The sequence below is a fragment of the Zootoca vivipara genome, chromosome 5 (assembly GCF_963506605.1).
Source record: "Zootoca vivipara chromosome 5, rZooViv1.1, whole genome shotgun sequence".
Classification (NCBI taxonomy): Eukaryota; Metazoa; Chordata; class Lepidosauria; order Squamata; family Lacertidae; genus Zootoca; species Zootoca vivipara.
Window position 1 is genome coordinate 23,518,791 of NC_083280.1, and position 8,334 is coordinate 23,527,124.

At 44.0% G+C, this 8,334-nt stretch overlaps 1 long non-coding RNA gene across 1 annotated transcript; it reads right to left on the bottom strand.

The window, feature by feature from the left end:
- Positions 1-2,554: 2,554 nt before the first annotated feature.
- LOC132592148 (uncharacterized) lies at positions 2,555-6,431 on the bottom strand. Its single transcript, XR_009557569.1, has 3 exons — positions 5,530-6,431; positions 4,478-4,645; positions 2,555-2,997 (listed from the first exon to the last, which is right to left on the bottom strand). It is a non-coding gene; the product is annotated as an uncharacterized LOC132592148 (long non-coding RNA).
- Positions 6,432-8,334: the final 1,903 nt, after the last annotated feature.

Below are 8,334 nucleotides of genomic sequence, written 5' to 3' on the forward strand. Positions count from 1 at the left end.
GAAGCTTATCTTATGACCCAGCCGCTAATCCAGCCACTGACATCTGCCCTACAACAGAGACTTACACCAGCCAACTGACAAGACGATCAGAAGACGTTCGTGGAAACTGTGTCATCTCTCTCTCCCTTTAGGGTTTGGCTTCCTCTTCATATGTCAACAACTGATAAACTCTTGCAAAACCAAAACTGCTACCAGCTACTGAATTAACTCCCATTGCAGAGCAGGTGCAAAGTCTCACATTTCGTGTCAAGATTTTGCAAGCCACATGCTCCCCCTAACAGTGAACTGAGGTGGTGAGTGCCGAGAGAAGTGGGGCCATTGAGAAACTAGAGGGACGTATCAGTAGGCGGCCGGGAAACCCCAGTGCTCTTGCAAAAATACAAACAAAACAACCGCCTTAACCTTCGCCCCCTCCCCCTCCCGCACACCAAAAAAGCCCCAAGCTTGGGAGTACTGATTATTCTCAGGGGCCACAGGATGTTGAGTGTCAGTTGGAAACGAAAAACAAAACTGGAGAGGGGAAAGAGGGGAATTCCCTTCCTTGAGCTCCTGAGAGCTTATAGTATCCTGGGGAATAACATGGATGGAACAGTCATGTTGCAGAGTAGGCTCAGGAGTGGCTGGTGGAGAGACCAGCTTAGCCTAGCTGCTGCTTTGCGTTCCAGCATCACAATGAGGAGTTATTGCTATTGCTGCTTTGGGGGCTAGTGTAGGGGCTTTGCAATGCTCGTCAGTATGCCCGTAATGCCCTGGCCTTGCCACTGCTATTCTACACCCCAGTAGGATGCAGTCATGCCACTGTTGAGAAGCCAGCGCCATGCCACCAGCCCAACCCACCCCGGTAAGGATCCACTGCAATATGTAGTTTCAGAGCCCACTTTGCATTTATAATCCTTTCTTTGTGCTCTTGCTACCACACAATTCTGATGAGCTCAATTCAGAAGTGGTTGTTTCCCACCAAATAACAACAACAGGAATAACTTTGTTATTTGTGCCCCATCCATCTGACTGGGCTGCCTCAGCCACTCTGGGCAGCTTCCAAGAAATATAAAAACCACAACAAAACACCAAAGACTTCTGGGAAAAGATTTATAATGAGCTAAAGAACCCAGGTGGCGCTGTGGGTTAAACCACTGAGCCTAGGGCTTGCTGATCAGAAGGTCGGCGGTTCGAATTCCTGTGACGGAGTGAGCTCCCGTTGCTCGGTCCCAGCTCCTGCCAACCTAGCAGTTCGAAAGCATGTCAAAATGCAAGTACAGTGGAACCTCGGTTTATGAACACCTCGGTTTATGAATTTTCGGTTTATGAACACCGTGGACCCATCTGGAACGGATTAATTCATTTTCCATTACTTTCAATGGGAAAGTTCGCTTCGGTTTATGAACGCTTCAGTTTATGAACAGACTTCCGGAACCAATTACACCCATGCTTCAGTTTATGAACGCTTCAGTTTAAGTACTCCGCGGACCCGTCTGGAACGGATTAATCCACTTTCCATTACTTTCAATGGGAAAGTTCGCTTCAGTTTATGAACGCTTCAGTTTAAGTACTCTGGAACGGATTAATCCACTTTCCATTACTTTCAATGGAAAAGTTCGCTTCAGTTTATGAACGCTTCAGTTTATGAACAGACTTCCGGAACCAATTGTGTTCATAAACCGAGGTACCACTGTAGATACATAGGAACCGCTACAGCGGGAAGGTAAACGGTGTTTCCGTGTGCTACTCTGGATCACCAGAAGCGGCTTTGTCATGCTGGCCACATGACCTGGAAGCTATACGCCGGCTCCCTCGGCCAATAATGCGAGATGAGCGCACAACCCCAGAGTCGGTCACGACTGGACCTAATGGTCAGGGGTCCCTTTACCTTTTCCTTTAAAGAAAGTGTTGAAAAACACATTTATTAAGAAACCATCCGACTATTGGGTATAGTCGGAAAAAGAGGTTCCCAAGAAAGAAGTTACTTTCTTTTTGTATGCCATGACAGCAGCGAGAATCTTGATAGGTAAGAACTGGAAGACACATGAAGTACCAATAGTAGAATATTGGCAGATGAAAATGATTGAATACATGGAATTGGCTGAACTGACCGGGAGAATCCGCGACCAGAGAGAAGAGGTGGTGGAGGAAGATTGGAAGAAATTTAAAGATTATTTAAAGAAATATTGTAATATTTGAGTATTTGAGATAGATTTGGAAGTAGTATAGGTTGTAGTTTTAGAAATTAAGAGAAATGAGAAAGACAACATGATGTAATGATTATAAAAGATAAAATATAGAAATTATGGGAAGAAAAAATAAAAAATAAAATGGTATAGAGTGTTAATATAGAAGTTGCTAAAGATGGAATTAATATGAAGCACAGGTGGGAGGGATTTGAGCAAGATAATGAAATGTTCTAGAGATTTTTGTTTTTATTTTTTGTTTTGTATGTTTATAATATTGTATTTTGTATTGTGTTGTGCTTATTTGTGTACTGTGCTTATTATGTGTATTGTGTTTATATGTTATAAAATGGATTTAAAAAATGGGGGGGGGGGAGAGACACCAAACATTAAAATCTTCCCTATACAGGGCTGTCTTCAGGCGTCCTCTAAAAGTTTTCTCGTTATTTATTTCCTTGACATCTGATGGGAGGGCATTCCATGGGGCAGGCGTATATATATTTGCATGGCAGAGTGTACCATAAATGTTCGCCCATGTTAACTTTTTAGAGCCCCATGCAACAAAACAGAGACTCGAAGGTCATGCAATGTTGCTACAGTCTTGATGTGGAAGATGCCTCAACATAGTCAGTACCTGCACGGGAAATGGAGGTGTAAGAAGTTCCGAGCTTCTCAAGAGAGGGGAAGTGGGATCCATGCTTATTGGGGACTTGAGTCCAACTGAATCAACGAGACTTCCTTCTATGTAGACATGACGGATGGCTGTATCTGTCAGCTTTCAGTTCCTCATTTTTGAAGTTTGCAGTTGAGTTCATCACTTTTCTGCATCAGTCTGCAATTTTTGTTTAACGTCGTCATGAGAATTCACCAGCATTTTAATGTACTTTTCTTCTACTGTAATATGCACATTTTTGCAGGCAATTTTCTCGAATATAATGTCTTTTTGTATGCTATTTTTGTTCTCTCTCACACACATACATATGATGTGTATGTTTTCACTAATAAACACATTTAAAGGCACACTTAGGTAGACGTATTTTGGATAGAGAACTGCACTGCAAAATTCACAGATTTGCAGATTTGGAAGGATAGCTGTGCTTTAATTCGCATATCGTTTTGGGAAATGCAAATTAGGTGGGTTCCCATTAAAATGCAAGCTGAACCAAATTTATTTCCCATTTCTAACAGACGCGACTACAATTGTGCGGTAAGTTCAATAGTATAATGGCTGCCAGCATAGCCCAATATATCTTTACCCAGAAGTCCAACTACCAGTATATTCAACTTCCTGCACCAGGAGGGCACATGGTAGGAGGGATCTCAGCACATAACAATTAAGTGTTGTTGTTTTAAAGGTTCTACAGGGATCTCCACCACCAGATGACTGGCCCAAATTATCTTGTGTGAAGCAGGCATAGAAGAGTAACAAGAAGATGGCAGTATTTTTTTGCTGCAAACTTTTGGCCATTCAAAAGAGAGGGAAAGAGTGGATGTTATAGCAGATTTCTGACTCTCAAACTGCAGTATGAGTTGGCATGGAAGCAGGAGTCTCTAGTGTCAAAACGCTGGCAGGAATTCTGCAACATATCTTGTCCCTTTATTCAGAGCTGAAGCCAAAAATGCTAAGTAATTACTGAAAGGTTACAAACATTAGGCTCGGTTATTAGCAGAGCCTCCTGAAAACTATATTGCTAGCATTAGATCTGCCGAATAACTCTCCAAGACAACCTTTCATTTTCTCCCTCCGGATAAATCTCCAGAATCACACACCTCCCCCCCCCCCAAGTTCAATTGTCCATGAAACAATATCAAGGATGCGTCAATGGAAACAATACCACAGGCAGAGAAGGCTCAGTCCTAAAGGACAGTGGGGGGGGGGCTTTAGCCTTAATAAAGTTAAGGCTGAATTATATGGAGCATTATTTATATGGAGAAGCTCATATTCTCAGCATTTATGGAAAAGGATAATAATTATTTCCAGAGAGCTTGATCTCAATAGGAAAAGGTGGTGATGGGTTGCTTCGCACAAAGCTCTGGCTGTGTACAATCAGTGTTCCAATTTAAGCACTGGCTGGGGGCCCAAGCAGCTTAGATGGTTCAACAGGTCTATGCCTCTACTCGCCAATGTGGTCACTAGACCCATTTTAGTGGTCTAGTTTTCATAAATCTATAGGCCAGGGCATTGCATTCTGGGTAAATTAAAACATCAGCCAGCTGCTGCATCAAAGACCTAGTGAGAACCGCACCTGGAATACTTAGAATACAGGGTGATATCCCAGAGACATGGAAAGAAGCATTTATTACATTGATACCTAAACAAGATGTGGATCTTCTTCGGAATACTTAGTCCAATTCTGGGCACCACAGTGTAAGAAGGATGTTTACAAGCTGGAACGTGTGCAGAGGAGGGCAACCAAGATGATCAATGGTCTGGAAACCAAGCTTTATGAAGAATGTTTGAAGAAGTTGGGTTGGTTAGCCTGGAAAAGAGGAGACTGAGATATTATAGCCATCTTCTAATATCTCAAGGGCTGTCACATGGAAGATGGAACAAGCCTGTTCTCTCATGCTCTGGAGGGTAGGACATGAACCAATGGCTTCTAATTACAGTACAAGAAATGAGATTCCAAATACAGATTCCAAATACAGTGGTACCTTGTTTTGAGTCCGGGATCCGTATCGGAGCCCTGGATGCTCGGCAAAAGGGACACTCGACAAAGCGCCACTCTGCGCATGCACACAGAGCAGTTTGTGCTTCTGTGCATCCGCGAGCGGCAAATCCGGAAGTAACCCATTCTGGTACTTCCGGGTTTGCCGTGGGCGGTTGCCAAAACGGACGCTCGACGGGGCGGACATTCGCAGAGGTATTACTTTAAACATCAGGAAGAACTTTCTGATAGTAAGAGCTGTTTGGCAGTGGAACGGTCTCCCTCATGAAGTTGTGGACTCTCCTTCCTTGGAGATTTTAAAGCCGAGATTGCATGGCCATCTGTCATGGATGCTTTAGCTGAGATTCCTGCATTGCAGGGGGTTGGACTAGATGACCCTTGGGATACCTTCCAACTCTACAATTCTGTGATTCTGTGAGAAGGGCAGTAAATGATGTTGCTTCCACCACTGTGATAACAATAACAGAAGAAGAAAAATATGCAGCTGCATGGGGGGGGGGCAAGGATTTGTGTGTTGGTGGTGATGGTCTTGTGCTGTGGGCCCTCTGGTACTAACATGTATTAATCAATAGTACACAGTATGGCACTTGGGTGAACTGCACCTCAGCAAATCATTTTGCAGATTTGCTAGATCTGCCACACTCTTTCAGGACTGGTTTAACTGCTTGCCCCTTTCAGTATATTTGATCACCCACCTTCAGGTTTCCTTCTGTCTTGTAAGGTGTTCAAACACATTTCCTCCAAGAGCAGATCCTGCTAGATGAAAGCAGAGTCAACAGCAAGCAGCAGATTCTACAAAACCCCAACTGCTATATCAAAAGCACCGGCTCTTTGCAAAAACTCAAGTTTTTCAGCGACTGAACTAAAGCAAGTGTTGTGAAATCTGAAAATTTCACATCAGAGCAAAACTCTTTGCAAGGCCTTAACTCCTCCTCTTGTTAGTGGAATGCTCACTTACAATCAAGGGGTGTCAGAGAGTTCCAGTGGAAATTCCAGCAGTTTACATGTTTGTCTGTGGTCCGGAATAGAAATCACTCAAGGAATGACCAGTATTGGCCAGAAACACATACAAGTAGCTCGAGTTTCCTGCCTGAAATGCTGGGGAATCCCAGTGTGCTCCTTGGTGGCAAGGGGACTTCCTCAAGCAGCAGCAACTGAGAGGGCCTTGGTGGGCAGAAGGGAGAAGTGGGAAGTGATGGAAGACCCCCCTCAACCCATACACCATAAGTAATCCCATAGGGGAGCTTGATTTTACAGCTTACACTGATGCTATTCCTCTTCATGAGAGGTCTTTCTGCAACTCTTTTGATGCTGAACTACTCATCAAAGCAGAACTACTCATCAAACATGGTGGCATGGATTATCTTAATGCTTTCTCTTTGAGCATATACGTTGGGAAATTTATGTATTTATGGGGTTGAAGCAGGAATCGCTTATGCTTCTTCTCACAACACTTCTTTGAAACATCTGAACCAGGGATATGCTCTATTCTGCTTGCTTGCTTAATTTCTGCTCTGGCCAGAAGCAACCGAATTACCCCAATAATTTCTATCCTCCGCTTTCTTGTGGGTTATCTTTGGGAGAAGAAAAGACTAAGGAGCAAACCCTACACAAATCTGGACTGGAGTTCCCTAAGACAGTTGGATGATGCCCAGTACACCTCCTTTCAGCAACTCCTGCAGCCAAACTGATGCTAAACATATGGTTCTGCTTTCCTTTGGACCACATCAGAGAGGCCGAGAGGAGGGATCTTGTCATCTGGGCAGCCCAGGACCTCCATACACACTTCCCAGGCCTGAGCTCTGAGGAGATCACTTCACTTCAGTGCAATTTCATTTCACCCCCGGAGGCGTGCTCTGTTGTTGTTGACGGATGCCAACAACGGTATTTCTGCACCACCCCACATTCAAAGTAGTGAAACACCTACTTTCAGAATGTACAAGGGAAAGTGTGGGGATTTATATTTGAGAGAGTTGCTGAAATGCACAAATTCAAGTAGATTTCAAAATCTGGAAATAATGCTTTATGTGTCCTTTCCTTCTCTGGAGATGCTTCTTCAAAGTATACCCACCATACTCAGTTGTGTAGAGATAGCTGTATTCCAGAATCGTGGCCTAAGGCAAAAATTCTGCATTCTTCTGGCACAAGCTTTGTTGTTCCTTTAATCAAAGCTGATCAGAAATGCTGAGTATTTGTTGAAGGGTTACAGACACTCCGATGACCTACCAAAAGAGCTTTCCCTAGCTTTTGCAGCCAGCACTTTAGTTGCTGGATAGTTGCCTGAACAAAAACTCTCACATAATGAAATCTGCAAGGCCCTAAGACTTTGTGTACCAGACATTATCTATGGGAATTAATGGTCTATTCAGTTTCTAAATTCTAATCTAAGCCCTTGTTTAACTTGCTGTAAAAAAGGGGGGGAGTCAACTGCAAGTTGATTAAGACCCTTTGCTAAACCCAAGAAACTGGTGAGCTGAGATCCAAGTCTTGCAAGCTATACTTTCAAGATTGTCTCTAGAAATCAAATATTATCTTCATTACCATTCAGACAGGATGTGATGTCCATAGTGTTTGAAGGAGAGATGAGCTCCGATAAAAGAACCAGTATTTCCTGGGGGTGGTGATGTTAAACATTGGTTAAACTGAGCAAGAGAGCAAGTTCCGTCAAAGTTTGTATGCTTGTGCAGAAAACCTCTCTCCTGCCTTGCATGTGAGAGCTCGCAAGCAGTCCTTGATGCCAATCTTTTTTTAATGAACTTTTCATGCTGAACTGTTCTCCAAGCTGAAGCTTGGCGCCCTGTCATTGTTTGTGTGCGTTTGAACTATTTGTCTATCATATTCATGTGCGGATCCTGTACCCCGCATTGATCTCCACTCCTGTCAGCGACCAACAGCATGCATTGCCAGAAAAGATAACAAATGAGCAATCCTTAATTTCTTAAGTGAAGATGTCACAATGTTAATAAGTGTCTGTCTCAACGTAAGAATACCAGGCCGAAAGCCTATCTAACATTTGATTCTCATAGTAGTTAGCCAGATATCTATGCATAGCTGCCAAGTACCCCATTTTCCCCGGGAAACCCCCGTTTTTACTTACCTTTTCCCGGTGGTCCCCCGTATCACTTTGTCTCCCGTTTTTCTCCGTTATTTTCTCCTGCCGGCGGCCATTTTTTTTCTTTCTGATTTGTCCTTCTATGGGCACAAAAAATGGTCGCCGCCGGCTTCAAAAGTCACATCTACGCATGACCGGAAGTGTGTAGACGCGACTTCCGGTGTCGGCGGCGGCCATTTTTGGTGCCCGTAGATGGGCGGGGTGACACCAGAAGTTGCGTCGACTCACTTCCGGTCATGCGCAAAAGCTACTTTTGAAGCCGGCGGTGGCCATTTTTGGTGCCCATAGAAGCGCAAAGCGACACCGGAAGTTACGTCGACGCAACTTCCAGTGTCACACGGCTGCCGGTCCCGGATTCTGCAGTCCGGGACTTGGAAGGTAAGTGTCT